Raw genomic sequence first — 22,010 nt, 5'->3', positions numbered from 1 at the left:
TTTTGAAGATGTCAGATTTTATACTTTCTGACAAAAACCTTAAATCTACCAAACCTGTGAAAAAGACGCCAAACTGTTTATTATCCCAACCGTCTATGATATTATTACTGCTCTGATACGATAAAGAAACAGGCGCTAGTGTAAAATTGAGGCAATATCCTCCTTGCTTGCTGCTTCGCCTAGAGGCCTATTTTTATATGATTTTAAGGCTGGTTACCTGTCGATAATTGTACGTAAGCACATATTTAATATCTAGCCGGTCCAAATGTGATTGATATCCAATACCGTATGATGACTGAAGGCAAATATATAAGAATGTATTTATATGGGAGTATGTATATTTCAATATTCGTTCTATCATTCCGTGCAGCGATACATTATTTCAAATCAGTGTCTATACAAATGAAAAATGTCCTTGAAGCTCTTATAACAATGAAATGAGAACATTATTGCAATAATTGTTTCAGATAATTAGATCTTCTTTACACATCGTCTACAGCGTTTCTGCAATGGTCGTAATAATCGATGCTCCTAGATATTTTCTTTAAGAACGCATGCCGACATCATTAATGGCCAAGGCTGAGATATAGATAGAACAATACATTGCTCGTCATGATAGACCTTGATAGTACCGCATTCAGTGGAAAAAAAACTGTATCGCATTTCATCATAAATTTCAGATAGTGTTAGCAAAGTTTAAAACGCTTTTTGGCATTAACTTATTCGAACGGGATCGCCCAGTTCCCTAGTTAACATTTTATGAATATGTATTGTGTTTCACATCAGACCACTTTGTACAACTGTGATGAGTAATAAACATATATACTACATGAAAATGCTAAATCTTGCGTCGTCCGACTTTTTCAAAACTTCGCGGGTTTTAGGCAAGGTGAAAATCTACAGAACAGTGCCCGTCGGAATTTGATAATTATTTACGGCAAAACTTGAGCCATCGTTTACGAGAAAAGGAACGTCACCAACGGCCAATAGTTTATGGCAACATAACTGGAACGGTGTTCACAGTTTCCAAATTTATGGAAAATTTATTCTTTGTTGTAAAACTGTGTTTACAAGCGCCCGAAAGCCCTAGCGCTATTAAGGTTCAACAATATTCTTTTGATTCTTTTGAATTGCATTTGGCGAAGCAGTTATATAACAGCGGGGTATGAAATTTGGGTTACGAAAGTCTATGTTCGCTTAGAAACTATCATTTTTTGCAAAGTACATTTTTACATCACAGAAACCTACTCCAGCATTATTTGTCTAAGGGGAACTAGGTCGTCACCTATCGCCACACTTAGTTGAATGTCGAATGGTTAGATATTATGCCAAAGTTTGGAAATAAATTATCATGCCACCATACATGTATAAAGCTCTGTATAAGTCTCATGAAAACGACGATGAAAGTGGTTATAATTTCACGTAATACTTAGAGCTGGTCTCGGAGAGCCTATTTCAGAACACTTCAAGCCTAGATTGTTTAGCATAGATTCTCTCCCTTTGTTTTAACCGATCAAGCTATACTAACTTAATGCAATCAAACTTGAATTTCTGATACTTACAATCAACCTCGAGCTCGGCAGAATATCTCACAGAGTTACACACAAAGCGACTTCAGGATTTTATTCTGTAGATTCCCTTGCTCAAACTATGTTTTCCGGTACGATCGTACCCCGTGAGAAGATAGAGCTGTACTTGAAAACGAATATCATATCCTGTTAGCTTGCATTTTTTTCGTGATTTGCATACAGCGCATATAAAAAACTTATTACGGAATAAAACAAAGTTGTTTAAAACTCTATCAACTGTTGAACTCCACGGGAGGTACTCTCACAGAGACAGTATCTATCATACAGGACCCAGATCCACACTTCCGAGTTAAGATTTGACACTGAGTTAAAACATTGAAAATGAACTAATTCTAACTACAGAATGATGACTGCGATGTTTGCGTCCATGCATCCCCAAAGCATAACATGGTAGAAGGGCGAATGCAATGATCTAAAATAGCAGTTTTACGAAGTAACGTGTTATTAAATCAAATTACGCGTTCAAAATGAAGACTGGCACATTAAGGTCGCACAGGACCAGATTATTGATTAACAGCTAGAAATTGTGCAATGTTTAGGGTTTTAAGATTATTTGCGAAATCTGTAAGGTTTGGATTTATTTAAATCGGATTTTAATTGAAGTGCAAGTTGGTAAAATGAAAATTCACCTACAGGGAACAAAAGTTGGAAAAAAATCCGTCCAGTTTGTAAATTTTCGATTGTGCCCCAATCATACATCCATAATGATTAAAATTTGCTAATCTAAAATTAAGGAAAACGAGAAACAATGACCAAATCTGTGATTATTTTTCGTATTTGTTCTATACTACTACAGCTGAATTATTTCTCCAAACGAGGTTTTAACGCGTCTGTTGAATTAAATCGAACGGCTCAAATAGTTAATTAAGTCGCCATTAATTTAGCTTAGATTATCCGCGGCTCGAATTAGACTTGCCAATGAGATTGATCCTTTACTATCGCATAGTCGATTACTTTAGATTCGCTGCCCGGCGAGAGGTCTTATTTTTGCGCATTCGCGGCTGAATTTATTGCCAATAGTTTCTCGATGTGTAAATTGCCATCGCTCGTTTTCCGCGTTGATTCTTCTCTATTGAGGAATGACGTCTCAATAAGTTCCCATTGCACACAAAACGCTCTGCTGCCGGTGATTGATAGGTAGTTCAAAAATACAATCGTCTTCGCTGATATCTCTGGCCGACCACACCGATAGGTCTTATTGATACTCGAGCATAGGATGGATGGTCGTATATTCGCTGATAGCGGGATCAACAGTAAGCCAAAAAGCCTAGCGCCGGGATGAAACGCGGATTAGCAATATGTTTTCCAAGACTAACAGACTACGACGTGGAGGAGATATATCGGACTGATGCCTCCTCCTCTGCGCAGATAGCATCGATGGATGCGTCGAAGGCGCAGCCTGCGTAAACATCAAAATTGCTCAATCGCCTTGATTTGACATCTCACGAAAGACTGATGAGATTCATCAAGGCGTAGAAATAGTAAATCCATCAACATAGATATACCCATTCACACTGATCGTCGCCGAAACGTCGCAGCATATATATATATATATATATATATATATATATATATATATATATATATATATATATATATATATATATATATATATATATATATATATATATATATATATATATATATATATACACAGGTACGAGCGTGATACGCTGGCACCTATAGGTAAAGGCAAAGATGGCACCGAACAACGATGGATTGGATCACCCGTTCAGCGTTTCCCTTTCATCGCTGCACTTAAGCAAAAATAAAAACGAATGAATATCAACACAATGAAATTGAGAAACCATCCATAAACGAATCCACACTTTTAAGGCATTGACTACCAGCCATCGTTTCGAAAAACATACCTAATGAAACGCGCGCTACAGTTTTGTTCATACTACTGAATCAATTCGTTTGAAATCGACCGGTGTCGTTTGAGTTTTATGTAATATACCCAGTGTATGTTATCTTTGCGGATAAGGTGACTTTGATAGCACAAAATTCAATTATCAATCAATTTCTACTCTAAAGCAATTTCATGAACAAGTATACTAGATATCATACACTCCCTTCGTATGTATTGATTTGCATAAGAGCAACAGTTTGCAAGATATTTATTTCATCAAAGCTTAAAGTTAGAAAGTTAAACAATCTAATTGGTACCTACTATCACTTTAAACTTACTAATGGTTTTGATAGAATCGGTTTTCTATGTTCCGTTTTCCCTACTGTTTTCAAGTTTTTGTATTTCTTTTCCCTGGACGATTGTTTTGTGTTTTGGTATAAGAATATGTCAAAGTGTGCTGATTTGAACTCGACACGAACGCATTGGAAACAGAACGCCGCTTTAAAGCGGCTGCCAATTCGCGCAAAACGAAGCCACTAGAGAAATGATGCAAACGCAGATATACACAACGAATCTGGACTAGTACATAGATCAATATATCACTCCGTTTTATTACACGCGAGATGCTTTTTTCAAATTGGATGTCACATTTCGTGGTTTCCCGCATCTCGGCGCGTCTCCCACGGGGTCGGAGCTGTGTCGTGTTAAATTTGGAATTGTCTCGAATGATCAGGCGGCTAATCGAATAGCCGAGGTGCCACTTTTCTGTACCTTCCTGACGATTTGCAATTTATACGCCGGTGTTTCGTTGCCGCTTCATTAACCCTTTCGAGGGGCGTTGCGTGTACTTTCTTTATTGGACAACAATTGAAAGCAATCGAATATATGATGAATCGTCCGCAGCGCTGTTTGCGATGCATAAATATGTTTTATCGTTCGCAAAACTGATTATCATGCGCTAGGGCTAAGATTACGGACAAATTACACGGCTGAATACGCCATTCCGCGACCATGTTCTTCTCTGGAAGTTCTTTATTGTGAACATCGATCCGACTGTAGATACGTCTGGGAAATTTATGCGATATGCGGCGATGTTTACTGAAAATACCGCTCAAGCAAATTATGATATACATTCGCTGGTCGTTCGTCATAAAGCCGTCCAGTGCCTTTTTAGAAAGGAACGTTGTTGTTTACAATCGCATCTGGCGTAGCGTGTTTGCGAGGACTCTGGCGTGTATCTGACTGACCGTGATCCCTCTATTTGCTATCGTCTGGGGCATGATTATTATCAATTGGCAATTAAACTAAATGAATTGCGCATAAGATTGCATGTAAATGTTTTGATACCGCATTTGATGATCGCTCATATACCGAACTATACAGTAATGTAGCAAGAGTAAATCATTTAGTTCATAAACGTAATGCTAGATATATAAACACGTAGTTACAATAATCCCCATAGCAAAATCTTCACATTAATCTTATTTCGACTAACAAGGTTGTGCATAGCAAATGCACGGCGACGATTGCCCAAAATAGCCTAAATTAGGTTTCCGTATGGCTCTACTTTTACATGATGGCTATTTTCAATTTTCTGCACTGTCACAGGAGAGGTAATTTTCTCACTGAGCCGAGAGTGTCAGTATTCGCAGCATGTTCGTTTCGTTCAGAACCTCCCCCTTCTACCGAGGACAATATCGATGTCACAGGGATTCATTATCGCCCGCGATGGATTCGCAGACCGATACTTTAGCTTTCCGTGTTACACCGTCAAATGGAGAAAAATTGACCCGTCAGGAATTCTGCAAGCAGTGGGAAGTTTAACGTTCAATATTAGTATGCCCGACTGTGTTTCATGCATCTCGTCGCAGTTGATCGATCGACCACAGAAGGATGCCTAAACAGCGCCGCTCAGCGGTATTGTTTAATTTTTGTAATTTTTGTGCAGCGATCCCACGGTCTTCGTACGACATGAAATCATTTTTTTCCTCGTAGAAAAAAAACCCTCAATCGCATTCCAAATGCCGACGCCCGCGGATTTCAACGACGAGACGCAAAATGCCTTTTGCCTTTAATATCATTACTCCGACTCGATTCGTGGTCGAGCGGTACTTACCGAACGAAACACGTCACATGAGATAAACTCATGAATATTTATGAGCTACTTGTATGTCAGTCATGAATTTCGGTGCTTGCCAGGGAAAAACAATTAGATACGAGTATATAATTCAGTAGCATGACACGATAGATAAAACAATTTCGCCTGACATCGACTACACGTCGTTAATCGTACAAAATAAATAGGTAATTTGGACAACTGTACCCCGGAAAGGTCAAACATGCCTCGGAGCATTCCCACCGCGGCACACAGTCCACAGGCACAACCAGCATTGCGTGGAGATGTATTTCAGGCAATAATTTACATTCTTCCATATTTAACATTTGAATAGGATGATAAAGATTATTTCAGAGTAAAAAGTGTAGCAGCCAAATATGTAGATCAATCAGGATGGCCTTTACATATAAAAAAAAACCGAATCGGTTTACACTTCCTGTTCAAAATTGATATATCTGATTCCCCGTTCGGGTTTACGTTCATTAATACCGAACATAAAAAAGCATTCAAAATAGAATAAACGTGTATATAGCCGATGTTAGAAAATTCGTGGGATAAGCTAGTTAGTTACTAACATCAACATAATTCATTCGTTGCAAACTATATTTTAGTATTGATAATGGGTTTTAATTTTTGTTCGCGTTTACCTTTATTTACATTTCCATCCAAGAAGCCTCCTAAAACTGATGAAGCAAGTAGTCTGATAAGCCAAGTAACTAAGATCAACATCGCTGTTCGATAAGATATGGCTTGTTAACGGCATCTTTGGCCGGCGATAAAGGATTGTTTTACAAATGTCGCCCACCTCGTATGATAAGTTGTAATGAGCTCTTATCGAAAAGTTGTACGTTGTCACTCTGGATTTCGTGTTTTATGGTAATGCATATTGATTGAGGGTATTGTGTAGCTGTAACCGGAAAGATGTTCGACACTCTCGTCGCGGCTCATTAAAACTGTACAGCTATATCCTAATAGTGACGTCGCGTCGGCCAACGACGTACATGAAGTTATTCGTATAGAAGAATGATATGATTGAAAATTCTAGAAAAATATTAGCTTGAAAGTATAACTCGACAGTACATTTTGCCTCAATCCTGTTATCTATTAGTGTTTCGTATCAGAGCGGATAAATAATTGTAGCATGAAATAGAATATATACCAAATCGACCTCGGAGTTCAACTACTATTTCGTCCACAATGTAACCACTGTCGCCAGACTGTCTTGACTAAAGCGATAACATCTGAAATGTACTAGCACTTAAGCCCCGAAAGCCAAATAGGTTTCTTCGGAATTTTGTAATCTAGTTTCGTCCCGATTTAGATCTGGGATGATGATTTCTTTTCGCTTTGGACCATTCATCCACACGAATCGAAACTCTACTCGTGGTCCAATAAAACGGTGCGTCAAGGATTGTCGACGTTCATTGACTCAGGGTACGAATTTACTCACTTGCAACGTCGTCGGTTTAAGCTAGGTCCACTTTAGTTATAAACTAACGAATTGAGTGTGTCTTAAAGCTGATAGACAGTATATATAGTATGAACTGTGAAACTGGCCCCAGGGAATAGAAGTCGCATTTAGTTTTCTGATCGAGTAAAAACCCATGGGTGTTCTTTCTCGGATCATATACATTCATTCTCATCAAAGATTATGATTACAATCTGCGGAGTTTTTGAAGATGAAATGTTTCTAGGGGTTCGATATTAACATGAAACAATAGAGTATTTACTCTCCAGAGTGATCATTCTACTTTACCCCCATTATTTCGCCTTCATATACTGAGCCTGCTGTGGCGGAGATAGTTCCCTATTTGTAATCTGTTGTATTTAATGTCCACGCGCGCTGTGTAACATAGCTTTTACTGACTTCTTTTGCAGCAGATCATACCCGAGAGAATACTATAAATAGACCTTCTGTATTTGCTCTCTGACATCAAGTCTCGGAGGTCGAGTCGTGTGGTCGTTGATATCTACCATTTAAACTAACATATTAATCTGCTAGTCCGAAGCTTCTTATCGGCTAAAATACTTTGCAGGTACGTATATATAGCGAGACTCAAATTTACTGCAGAAAAATGAATTTCACTCGTGATTTCTATAAAAAAAAACCGATCCAATCGCCGTCGGACGTAGAATTAATATCCTGATGATAAAGCGAAAGTATACCAGCGCCATTTCTCTGCTTAATTGGTTCAAGGCTCTCAGGAAATGAATTACTTTTTAGCAAGATGCGTTAGACGTCATGCCACAGGCTGTCACCACTCTTCCGTCCGGATTCCGGCGGTCGTCACCGATTAATCGGCGCTAATCGTATCCGATCGCGCGAGCCTTATTATTTTTCACTTGAAGCCACGATTAGACACGAGCGCCTGTAGCAGCATCTCACTGATTCGTGGCTGCCGCCGTCGGCCCAGATAATGTGTCGAGCTTCTTAATCGTGAAAATTGCCACTCGCGCTTTAAAACCGATTTATTTCTTATCTCGTCGGCGAAAAATAATAACAAAGATTCACTTAAAACTATAGATGAGGTGCATAATAAGCAATTACGTTTTTCATACCCTAAGTTGACGAGTGAAACGGTTTCCAGTGGTTAATGCCCATTTGCGATTGTAGCCCCATTATGGTGTCATATTTTTCAACATTATATTTGTAACAAGGTCCAAAAATGTAAAGTTTCAATGAAAACAAATCTATGATTCTATAATTCTTTCAAAAGCGAGGCGACATTCGCAATTAGTTTCAATTAGTTTCTTTTTTCGTTCAAGTATACGTTCATCATCGAATCCTGCGCCGAACGCTGCGAATGGCGGATGCCGGTAAAGGAATCATCCGCGTCAAGGTGATTCATAATCCCTGACATAATCACTATTATGCCTTTTCCTATACGTAATTCACTTACACAACGACATGAATCGAAATTGATCGTCCATCATTATGGGTATATATATACCTTGTACCCCTTGGCTGAATTCTTGGACGGTTAATGTTCTCTTATGAGGCATCCCGCGATACTTTACGCTTTGAATCCCGGCACGTACATAAAAGCGTGCGGTGCGAATTTATCGTGCCTTCCGCCCTATATGGGTAATTAAGTAATAACGGATGACAGAATACGTAGAGGTATGCCACAGGGGCAGTTGAACTATCGACGTATATTTTCATACGTAGACACCTCGATTTATTGAGTTATTTCTCTATAGCCTGGATTGTACGGACGCCGGTGGCTCGAATGTGATCCAAATGGCCGAGATTTACAGTGGATTTGACAGGCTTTAAATCACACGGCAAGCCACAAATATACTTAGTCTCTGCGGCGGGCTTATTAATAGCTAGTGAGGCTTGCTACGTGGATGTTAATTGATGGACTGGGATGAAGATGTGGAGATTAATGCATAGATCTTTATTGATCAACTTAAATGTTCCGCCGATTTATCTCGCGGCAATGAAGCTTCCCTGTACATCAATTGCAGATATATTCGATTAGATCGTTGCGTTTGAGGTGGCTGATTGTTGTCAAATTGATACATAGATTTGTAGTACGCGCCCAGCCGGCGTGTGAAAATCGCAGCTTTTCATTTGTATTTCACACGACACGTATCATATGCATGATTTTCCAAATATCACATTCCACCTAATTGCCTTATATACAAGTGAATTATAACTGATTTCATTAACACTTAGCCTTTGAATAAACGCAATAGACTTTTTTGGTATTCCACTTGAATCATGTAAGAATTGATTTGCGTTGCCTCAAGTGGGCCGTATTATTCAAATGTTACTGAAAAATTCTACATTTAGAGCAAGTTCTTATCGTTGAAACTATGTTAGGGATATTCGTGACACGAAGCCGTTTAAACGTCTCCGTGGAGAACGTATATTTCACCATAAATCCATCCTCGCTTGCCAGGGTTTGATTGCCTCGCGCCGAAGTTTACACCAACTAAAAACCCGGCTGCAAACCCTTCATTGGTCTATTACAGCGCCCAAGTTTTTTTGGGAAGGATGGGTGACCGCTCAGAGCCCACCAGTCTATCAAGCCAATCAGATGCGTTGTTTTTTACCGGCAGGTTTGCTGTATCAATACAATTTGATTGGTTAGATATATAGACTTGTGGGCGCTGAGAAGAATTCTTGGGCGGTGTGATAGACCAATGGAGATTTTGCGGCCAAGGCTATATGTTGGTGTGAGTTTCGGCGGGCGGTAATCAAACCCTGGCTAGCGGGGATACCATGAAGTAAGAAATTATGTTTGCGCTCGCGCCGCTTAAATTCGTACCGACCTTGTAATCAGATGGCAGGCGCAGGACGTTAGTTAGCTAGTTAGTTAATTAGCTATAAGTCAGATAACGCGTCTGATGAATCACGGTTGTCGTTGCATAATTCAAATATATCAGATGCGATATTCATCTCCGTTCAGTCACCGATCCAGATGAACTCTAACTATACTAGCTGCGAATCGGCGGCGGCGACGGGAGGACGAGGGCACTCGATTTATTGATCAAAATCTTTAAACGTTCAGTCGATTTGTTCCGGCGGCAATGAGCCTCTCGAAGTCCCCCGGTGAGGCACATGACGACAGGCGCCAACGAGCAAAAATGACGGTCATACTCAATCAACATTTGCCACGCGAGGGTGAGTACTGGGAAGACGGATTCCCGAGGCGCTTTCCAACTTCATTCGGTAATATAGGACCCCATGCAGAAGGATACAGTAGGGACTAACTTCCAGATATTTGATAGATAACACAAGTGAAATATTCGTAACCACGTGTGACATATTGGTCATCCTATTGACCATCCTAGCAAAGTTAATTTCCTATATATCTTGGGGGCTCGGCTGACAACCGTTGCATAACAATGAAGAATCTATCTCAGCGGTGGTAGAACCAGGTTGCACCAGGAAGAGAGGTCACGCCCTTAAAAAAACCTAGAATGGACCGAAATTGGTGATCTAACGTGCTAGTTGTGACTGCGAAAAGTTACCGTGGCCGATGTGATGGCTTTTTAATTATCTACTTAACTGTACTGTTTGTCCAACACAGCGCGCTGTATCGTGACTATTGGAACAAGCCTTTAAAAAGGATCATCGTGCCTCCGAGTGATAACGGCTCTTGGGTGGTGGGGACGGAATCACGTTGAATTGTCGACATTGCTTCTATTGGCTTCAGGCGTGACAATGTTAGCACTGGCGACGGCAATAAGATTGTATGGATAAAGCGTTCGTATAGGGTGCATCAGCGCAGTATCGCCGCATAAAAAAAAACAGGCTTTGTCATCGGAACTATACGTACGTGTAATGTGATGGTGGAGTTAGGATGTACCATGGACTTATTCGTCGACGGATGTACCACGAGCAAATGACATGTCGAAAGTATAGTGTTGTAAAGCATAAGACATGCGTCAACGACGAATGACGGCGAAATGAATCGAGCGAAAAGTGGCACATTTTATCGAAAAACGATAGCCTACATATGCTGAAGTTTCTCTCTTCCAAAGTGTTTTCATATTTCAGAAAACCTCAATTGGTATTCACAATTATTTTCATACCGTCGCGATACATTAGATGGGCTTCGTACTTTGTTTTCTGTGGTGTGCAGTGTAAATTGGCACGAGGAAGATGAATTACAAGAATTGAAAAGTTTTGGTTTGTTTTATTATTAGCCCCACCCGTCAGTTTCTGTTGACTGACAGGTATAGTTTTTTACGAAGGATATCTACTCGCAGCGGCGTGAAACTTCGTGGTGTTAAATGAAACCGATGATGACGTGGTTCACCGGGAAGTTTTTTGCAAAAGCTCTGAGTCGACGCTTTCCGGGTGGTTAGATGCACTATGCATACAAATAAGCACTTGGTTTTATACGGAAAGCTTTTTTCTTTTCGGGTTTGATCAAGGTTTAATCTTCTTCAAACGAAGCGATAAAAAGACGACATCCCGTCTGGTTAATTAATGATTAAGAATTTCGCTACCCAATTACGACCAAAGTTCTGGTGATAGTAGTGTGTTCCGTGACAGTGCTCAGATGCCATCGAAGTTGCTTTGACTTATGAAAGGACTGCTATTAATGGTCTCAAAAACGTATATCTATTTGAGCTTTTTCCAACAAAATGTCAATTCTGAGTTTCCATCTACGACGAGAATTATAGATTTCGTTTAATCTTCATGTTAAGATACTTCTTTTCATTGCACAAAATTGCTTTTAAACTCTAAAAATTGGTATGAAACCATAAAGACCATAAGGTATATTTATGGAATTATTATCCGTTTTGGCGCCGACAAAGTATTTCCGTTCCAACGGATTTTTTTGGGCATTTTCCCGTTTTTACGTTTTGGAGCCCCCGCCAAACAAAAACTCTAGTAAAACCATTTTTCAAATTTGCGCATTGAGCCTGAGATTAATCTGCATAATTTGCATTTAAGATAATTCTACTGTGGTTGAATGTCCGTTTTAATAGCAGGGGCGCCTAAACGGAATAATGGCGGCAAAAGGATAAAAATCCGTGTTGGCGCGCAAAAACGGGATATTTCTTTTTACCCGAAATAGCCACCATACTTTTCAGCCACCATAACCGCCAATATGAAAACTTATGCAAAGACATATGAGTTATTCGATGAAATGCATGGCAGGATCTAACTACGGTGTGGATAGTTTTAACAATTAGGATGTGACTAGTGTTTCACGTACTGGCCATAGCACAAAAATGTACTAGCGGTGTTTCCACCATCATCCGGTCTCAACTATCGAGTATTTCAAATCATGCGATTACAATTATGCTTCAAAACACGCAATTACTTTTCGATTGATTATTAATAATTAGTAATAACCCGACACGCCGTGCGTTCTATATCAAAAATTGGTAGCACTGCAAAATATCGGTTCATTCTTATTCACAAATACCAATATTCCGTGCGTTTTTCTTTATTGCTGAGCTGAATAATCAATTTATTATTGATGTCTTATCGCGGTTGTATCCTCTATCGAATACATACATACCGAGATTCTTATCGCACTTGTCGTCTGCCATTACCGTTTTCGTATGGGTTCGATTCCCTTATTTCGACCTTTTGGTAGACTTTTTTTTATCAATACTCACTCATCTACTTATCCTTGTGTTGTCTGCGCACCCTTTTACCTTACCAGTAATGCATTGATTAGTCGCCATAAATATGAGTTCGATTTCACTTAAACTTCGGTCTTGTATTACTTACATCAAGCCTCTTTAAATAGATCTTTCTTTTGACCTCACTATTTATGTTTTGTGAGCATTTGAAGTGTGTTCTTTAACGCTTGTGACTCGACGAATCACGTTCAGTATGGAAGTTACCGAATAAAGATATCAAAACGAAGAAAAATGCGTCTAAATCGTGTTATTGAACACAATCGATTTAGTTTCTTGTTTCCAGGATGATGTTTTGATGGAATTGAATTCACGCGAAACCGATACGTTTTAATGAAAAATTCATAGACGATTTGCCCGCTAACCGCGACGAGGATTAAATATTTTTGAACTCATTCGGAGTAAGATTGGTGTACGGTTTGTTTCAGACAAGGCCATCTTATTTCAGAGATTCTTAGAGATGAAACGATTAGACGTTGTTGGTGTTTCTTTCATTCCGGTTTTCAATAAGAATGAAACCGATATTCGCGGCTAAATAGAATATCGTTGTTAGTGGGACAATCGACGACCTTGTATCGTCTGGGTTAGAACTGAGACAAACGGGAGAATGTAGTGATTGAATTTATGGTCTGCGCCCAGTCAGATTATTGATCTAACATTCACGGAAAACGATGTAAAAAATACACGTGGGATCCTTAAGTAGATGAACCTTGACGACAGAAACTTCGTTTTCGCCGTAGACGTTGAAGAGCTAATTCCGAAAACGTGCCAAGCGAGAGAAGATCCCAAGAAAGGCGCGACTCTCTTGCGGGTGTAAACTTCGACAGCTTTGGGTAAAAACTGTCGAAAATCGCATCGGATCGGTGAACACTGACGTGGAGAAATAATTTGCATGTTTCTATGACGACGTCAAACTAGACGGGGATTGCACGGTGGTTCGTGACACCGCACGGTTGACTCCTGTAATTAGGGCCTGTTATGTAAATGACGCGTCCCGCTGCTGCAACAACGCCATCGTCGGAAAGTTTGACGCTGATACCACGCACACACACACACTCATACGATCGGCTCCCCTGTCAAATTCAGCATCGTCCCCTGATACGCAGTAACTACGGGAAAGTTATCCGATATAGTATGACGTATACATATAAATAACGCCAATTCAGCTTTGCGTCATTCGCTATTCGCAGTTCGGCAATATTTTGTTATGCTTGTTCGTCCGGAAGGCATTTACATATGGGATTCTAGTAACCGCGTAGAATTTGTTATCATAAGTTGTCTCTGCAGAATAGAAACTTCTTGATAAGAATGGCAATCTCGTGCAATCTCGCCGCAATCTCGCGCTGCAATTTGAAACAACGCGTTGATGGTGATATAATATCAAACAGATAATTGCGTCTTTTTTGCTATGGGATTGACGAAGTTTCGACAGTGGAACTCATCGCGTCGGGTTACTCGGTTTTCTGTTCCTTTCTTTATTTTTGTTCTTTGCTATAGTTTCAAAAGTTGTCGAAGCAGTATTCAAATCAGAGGACAACACGAAAACTTACTTAACAAATACATATTAAAAAAGGCATACACCCTCTGCAAAATATCGGCTTCGTAGGTTAGTTCATTTCAAAAACGCAACAAATGCAAGCGAGTGACATACGACTTTTTAACGTGGGTAGTCGATGAAAATGATATGAAAACCGAGAGTAGATTTTCTGATGTTATTGGACCTGCTTCCAGACCGGATAAAGGGTTTTTCAGTCAAAAACGGATAATTTTTAGAGATCTCGACACTCGAGAGTTCGATCGGTGTCGCTCGGTGAGACGCTGCGATATGTATATTAACACGTCGCGATATACAAAACAAAATAAAGAAACCCAGCCAAACCGAAGGCGATCCATAAATCTGCACAAAACAGCGTGAGCAAGGTAATCTAGACAAGTCAATCAAATCAAGACCATGTAAATTTCAAACAGTAGGCAGTTAGCCATCTTGGGCTGCGGGGCTAAATCGATAAGCTACCGGAGCCGTATTCCCAGAGCAGTTAATTCATCGCACCAGTGAGATATTAACTGTCATCCGTCAAATAAATAGTCATCCATCACTACAAACAAGCTTACGAGTTTAAGGCCCCTTTAAATCTCAATTTCACAAACGAATTAAGAGCCACATAAAATTGACTCGAATTGCAGCAGGGTGATTTCGTTGATGGTTTCATTTGCGCGCGCGCTTTATTAGACCGATTGCGACTCGGTCGGAACTCCCATCGCTATACATGCGACAAGACAAATGATCTATAACGTTCCGTCATACCTATTCATTTGTCTTAAGCTGCGGCATCGCGTCAACGCTTCGGGGATACATGCTAAATTTTGTGTCGCCGCAAATATGAGACCGACCGAGTCGGGCAAATGAGGTTTGCTGTCTATTCATTTCTTCATTTGACTTCATCGCTAGAAGGCAACATTAGGCCTCGCATTCCATTGTCGTTTCTAATGAAAACCGCCGTAAAAATATGCCCGCAATCGTATTACGAAGACTCGTTCCTCGAAGCTAGAGTTTTGTTTAACCTTTTACTAAACGGAATTTTGTAAATAATCTTTTGAAATAAAAATCTATCCGCTAAACACAGCCTCAAGTCATTGTAGCAGGAATAGCGTGTTGTATTGCGGAAATATCAATTTCGTGACTAGGTAAAGAAACCGAACGTCAAAATTAGCTTACCTTTTAATGTTCGACGCATTTCCGCCAGAACTTATGAAATTCCCGCATGGGATGTCCGGCCGCGCTATCATAAGTACGTATATCGTGTGTTCGTCTTGCAAATCTGCTTCGTAGCTAACGATATTCCGGTAGCCTCCGTCGCTTTAATCACTAAACCGTAATCCACGATTTGGCGAATATAAAGCCGATTAGTCAGCATAAATCCGAATGTCTGCGCAAAGTGCGGATCAAGTCACAGTAGGAAAGAGTGAAAGATGGACAGTTCGACGGATAAATAGAGAACTGGGTATAGAACCGGCGTAGTGGCGTGGTAACCGCTACAAATACTGTGTGTTGCCGATGACTTCCCAGTCGCGTGTCTTCACTCTCCTCTTCGGTGGATGCGAGACTCAATCAATGACACAGCAGCAATGGATTGGTGGATGTAACTCTCTCATCTCGTCTGCAGCAGCGTCGTCGTTGTCGTTGGCGGCGGTGGCTGAGAGTGTTTGTGCGCATGTTGTATGCCGGATAGATATGCCGACCTCCTTCTCAAGTGATTCTTATGAATCCAGTTACGTCGATCTTGTAACAACGAAACGGGCATTAATTGCACATTTCTCGACGGGGCAGACCCGCGCGATAATTAGCCGAAACCGTTTACGGGGTCGAATTTTCCGTCATTAGACCCTTATTTACAACTTCTGTCGACAATTCAACTTCTTATTTAAGTACAAAAGCGACAATGCTTCATAACGTCATCGTGAAACGCGTAGTCGCGAACTTTGATTTTATGCCATCCTGCTCCAGGCGATAAAATGCGTCTTATATTTCTCACCGGCTAAATGTTCAATTTAAGCATTATTAACGACGAAAGTCGATTGTCGAATTATTATGATACTCGCGTCGGGGCATTATCAATACAAACAACATGATAACATTTCTTCTGATGTATCAAACATTGCGCATATACTGCCTGGTGAAAAATGTTCTGCCCGCGAAAATCAGATAGCGATTCATTGAAAAAAAATACACCACACCGACGAAATATACTAGGAATGTACGGGCGAACAACAAACAACGAGTGTGGGAGAGACTGCCGTTAACGGCGACGAATAGAAAAAAAAGAATTATTGAATTATTAAGCGCGGTTTTGTCACGTTGTCATTATAAAGTTCAAGGTCGTGTTTCGGGAAAGCATCGATTGTTTCCACAACACAATCGGTTTTTTTCTTCACAATTAAGAATTCTTCACAATTAAGAATAAACAAAAACGATATCAAAGTGTATTATTGTTCGTATATTTATTATTATTCGCAGTTAAACGGTGGTATCTTATGAGATATCTTTGATATTCATAAGAATTCTTTTTGAAGAAATGCAATCTTAACGAAGCAGAACAAAATCAACGTAAAGCAAATTGATTGCCGAGCTATGCGGCGATGGACAATTTATTCTTGCTCGTCTTACCGGAGGAAACCTTACTTATAACAAGTTGGTAATTAATCAATCATATCGTGACCGGGCTGATAATGAGCCAGTCAGTATTAAACTAAGTCCAAATGGTTTTTTTTATCTCAAGTAATCGGATGGAACGTGAATGGCGCGTAATGCTTATAATTTACCGTGTAGTGTAGGTTTTCTTTTTACGGGATTCGTGCATGCACACTATAACTCGCGCAAGTGACGCCGGCGATATTGAGAGTGTTTCGGGTGGAATTCTGATTGAGCCTTTTTTTGATTGAAAGAAAAAATAAGAGATCAGAAATCGTCGTTATCATCGCCGGATAAAAGGTTATTGAGCGAGCGACGTGTCGATGAGAAACTCTCGGCGCGTGTGAAACGAACCAGGCCGCGGTGGCGGTACCACGAGCGATTCAGTACACCGACGACAGACGAGGCTGGGAGTATTGCGAATTTTGCAATATAATTGACGAGGGTAATATTGAACAGACGAGGAATTCCCTGCGCTGATTCATCAACGTAGTGACAATTGATCGGAAATTTATTATATTTGCTGTTAGCTCACAGCCGCCATCGTATAGTTGATTTTGAATGAATCGAAATTTTTGTCTGGCCCGGCCGCCGTACGAACGTGTTTACTCGCGTCTGTTTGCAACAGCGCGGTAAACTTTTCAATAAATAACGTTCGCTATATCAAATTATTATTACATTTTTCCGGAGTGACAAATTAATATTTACAGGGTATTCAAGTTGCTGAAACGGAGACCGGTAGAAATTGAAAGGAGACACGCTATGAGACGACGTCCGTAATAAAGTGTTGCATAGACGACAGACATAATGTAAATATCGGTTAATTTCAAATTGCGCGGACTTGGTTCTTTTTCTGATATCATTGAGGAATTCAGAAAATGGGAAACTTCTTCTTCGGACGGGATTTTGCACATCTCCCACCACCGTGACGTCTCCTGCTACTCATTACATTGCGTAATCCTGCGTGAACTACAAGCTACAAGCTGTTCTTCTGATTTTGATATCAATAGTTTTGCCATCGTACTCGTAAATATATTCGTCTTAATTGCCATATAAACTCTTAACAAAGACAAGTCGAGAAATAGATGGGCCTGTATGATCAAGAAATTCTCAAGGATGTCAAATCAACGGTCGAATTTCACCGAGTCTGTCGAACAATAAACAAAATCAGCGGTAATGATATTTCCGTTCAGATATTCTGTTTAACATATACATTCGTATCGGCTGCACTAATTATCTCCATAGAACATGGGGCGGTGAACGAGCGTAGCGCAATTTGTATGATCCGAAATTGAATTATTTGTAGTATGATCAATGCTCGAAGCCATTGGATTACCCTTGGTCAAACTAATTCAATATAATCAGCAAAATCACGATAGATCTTCATTAGCTTGACAAGTCGCAGACGTCATATTCTATTATTTTACGCAGATATCCATCTTTCCATATTTTATTACGCGTTACAAGACAATTTCGACTTTCTTTTCCGGACATAAAACCGAGTCTCCGAGTCGTCGTGAAAAATCGCCGCAAAAGATCCGACAGCTATGAATCGGCTCTCGATGAATTATGTCAACTCGCAATGGGGCTACTACTCACGTGCATTGGAAGCACTAAAATTATCGGGTAAATTCCTTCTGAAATCTTTTGATTAGTGAATTGCCGCGCAGATGCGGGGTCTTTCAGAAGTTGAAATGTTAAGGTTTCCATCGATTTTGTTGACTTGATTGTCAGAGTGCATTGATGTATCCGCGGTAGACTTTGTAACGTGACCGTACTTCCGGGCGCGGCGACCTTGCGACCCTGGAGACGGTGACCCATCAACATGGGAATAAATCGAAGTGCATCGATTCGTTATCGTGTTGCCGTGTGACGATTCCAATTGCTTAGTCTTGTTCATCTCTGCGTTGACTAAATGCTTTCACGAAGGCGTGTCTCGAATTTTATAGTGCTGCAACATTGGAACATTCTATTTCACGTATCAGACTATTGCGCTACATTCATCATTATATACTATGCAAATATGGGAATGGGAAATTCTCTTATTTTTCCTTTTAATTTGTTCAAATGTCAAATTCCTGCATCCCCATTTATAAGACAAAAACAAAAATCATACGGATTCATATTCCTTATCTTTCCACATATTTTCAAAGGGAATATTCCTTAATTTTTCTTGCCGGTTAGATGTAACCGATCCACACAAACGACAAGAGCAAGACGACTCAACACCAAGAATCGCGCTAGGTTCGTCGTCTCTTTACCTCGACGAGTCTTAAGTTCTTCATACGATAAACGCGTGTACTGACGAGAGTGCAGGAAAGCTAATGCTAGATCGCTCTCAAGAGCGCAAATCGTGCGGACACGAAAATACAATTTCGTTCGGTCATTTTCATTATCTTTCGTGAAATTTTATTTCTTACATCTGACAAGCGCACCTGGGTTCTTGTTTCAAGTAGGTTTATGTCCATTCTTCGGGGACACCGCACATTTTCCATTTCGTCCGCGTTCGGAAACCATGATGGTGTATACACGCCGGCCTTAAATATCGACGTGCCATTATTTGAAATCAACAGAATTCTGACGCTCTCGGTCTCGCAATATTATTGGATATTTGACAACACTACTTGCCATAGAATGTAGTTTGCACCAAGTGATTTGCACTTAATAAATTATTTAGAATATTTTCATGCTGTTTTTCAATAAAGTATTTTCTAATTTTCACAAGAGGGTCGACTAAATTTATGATGGGAGGCAATTCTGTTTTTATGGAAGTTGTCACATTTACTTTATTGATAGCAAATAATGTGTTAGAACTGGACTGAAATCGATGAAAAGGACTAACACAGTTCAGCCCGTGTTCACTCCCTGATATCGATATAAATAAGAAACCTTTAAGCGTTATTCGCTTCTTGGAATTAATATTCTAAAAGATGATTTCCTAAAAAGAAGATTTTTCAATTCTTAATTGGATGTCACGATTTTTATTCTGAGACTGCGTGGGGAAGATCATCACCGGGCGTTTAGACTTGCGGATCGTACGAGGCCATGGTAATCAAGACTTTCAAAGATGGACGGATACGACATCTTTAAATGTAATCCTTTCACGGAACTCGAACTTTTCGTTTTAATCTAGGAGCTTATATCGGAAAGCCTCCTCTGCTGCCAATGCAAAAGCGACTTATGCTATGGCTTTGGTGCGCATTCGTTTTCATAATCTCACACGCCTAAAAGCTCTTCCGAGTGGATTGAGCTTTTCAGTGCCGTTATAGGGAACCCGACTCATTCACCGTCATTGTTTGACATTGAATACCGAATTCATCCGCCCTGTCGTTTTGAATTTTACAGCGGTGGAAGCCACATAGTTCCTATACACACCCCGTTAAGAATGTCGCGTACCGAAAACCGTTAAATTGAATTTCATTTGGTTACTGAATATCTGGTTCTCGCAGATACAGCCAATGTACTGACGTTAAGCGTTCCGATATAAAGATGAATCTGCAATCAATTATATTCGCAGGCGTCAATCTGAACAATTTGTTGACTAATCACGTCCTTCACGAAAGTAAACAGTCATTAAACGACACGACACATCATCATCCCATTGTCGACCAAGCGTCTTGGCGCGCTTTAAGATAGATTTGCCTCGCGACGTTAGTCATTATCTGTGTGTAGAACTGATGTAAAAAGTGTAATCCAATCGCGCCGAACGAGTATAACGTCTGGTCGGATGCATTCATCATTATCGTCAATAATTTGTTGCTTCGTATAGACATACAGTGTTTTTTTTTCTAATCGTAGTCAGGCTCACACATAAGGGAAGGGAGGTAGAGATAGATATAGATAACTTTATTTTTCTGAAAAATTGTAATAAAACGTATACAAATCATTCATCAGATACATAATGAAGGGATGGCTATTTCAGATTACCCTATTCTGCCCATCCTCACTTGCCATGGGTCCAGTATCGCTCCCGAACTCGCTTCCAACAGCCCCTGCACATGACGTCATATAAGATGCAAAAAAATTTTGTCAAGTTGCGAAAATACTTTCTAGTCCACTAAAGTGTGTGCTGATTGGTCCATTTAACCGGAAACGGAAGCCTAATGTCGTTTGTTACAATCGATGTGATTCGGTCGTCTGGTAACGACTCTAGTGAGTCGCGAGGTCATTGCTTCGGGGAACGGTGAGTTCGAATGACGGGCGAAGATGTATTCTGCCCGATTCCACTGGTTACTGGCTAAATTCCAATCTGAAGTTCAAATAGGTTTAGTTGAAAAATATGTCATCGTGGGGAGCAAAATATCGACTCAGAAATGTTATGCATCGGATCAATGATGATCTTTTGACATGTCCTTTCAGCTAGGTAGAACGAAATAAACAGAGATAAAGAGATAAACATGTATATCGTTAAATCCTTCATTTCTTCGAGAAATCCTGGGCCCACCCCTGGTAATCCTTTTACCAGACACTGCTACTATATGTACGATAGTGACATGTAAGATTTGCCTGTGTGTTTGTGACAGGGCGAAAATTGCCTTTCAAGTATTGTACGTAAACATACCTACATACATACATACACATACGTCCCCTGAATCTGCTTGTCCGTAACGTATGTGTTGTGTACGGAATAATATAAAATCTCTGTCATTTACTCTACAGTTGTTGATTTAAGACGCGATGGCCCTGGGATAAGCTATTTCCTGATATAACTAACCGTATTAAAATATTGATGCCTCACAGCGAGTTCTCGTGTCTCGATTGAATTCGATGAAACTTCGTAATCGGATCGGTGGAATGTATGCATTTTTCTCTATTACACCGGTCGGGTGCGAAGGTGCCCGCGCTTCTAGGGCACTCCCCGTCAAATAACTTAATAATTCCTAATGAATTCTTAATGCCTTTTTGATACCTAGATCGATCATGTCGACGAGATTATATCATTAATGCTAACGCACGGTTTTGTCGGTAGATGGAATATGCGAATAGATCAGCGAAAAATTCTTAAAGTTGGATATGGTTAAAATCTCGAGTTGTAGTGTTCAACTAATACATTTTCAAGGCACATTTCGGATTCTATATTTTTTTCTATCTTTATCGAATTACGTACCGAATACGTCATGTATATCAGTGGAAGAACGATGATTATAT

The 22,010-nt window shown here is 40.0% G+C and overlaps 1 protein-coding gene across 1 annotated transcript in view; it reads right to left on the bottom strand.

Annotated features, from left to right (window-relative positions):
• The window catches only part of LOC141907316 (protein turtle homolog B-like), a 60,484-nt gene extending 45,005 nt beyond the window's left edge, over positions 1 to 15,479 (bottom strand). The window contains exon 1 of the mRNA XM_074796923.1: positions 15,390 to 15,479. The gene's annotated coding sequence lies outside the window, so the exon portion shown is untranslated. The remainder of the gene's footprint in view (positions 1 to 15,389) is intronic.
• Positions 15,480 to 22,010: the final 6,531 nt, after the last annotated feature.

Source organism: Tubulanus polymorphus, chromosome 6 (assembly GCF_964204645.1).
Source record: "Tubulanus polymorphus chromosome 6, tnTubPoly1.2, whole genome shotgun sequence".
NCBI lineage: Eukaryota > Metazoa > Nemertea > Palaeonemertea > Tubulaniformes > Tubulanidae > Tubulanus > Tubulanus polymorphus.
The sequence above is the reverse complement of the archived record's forward strand: the minus strand, read 5'-3'. Positions and strand labels throughout refer to the sequence as shown.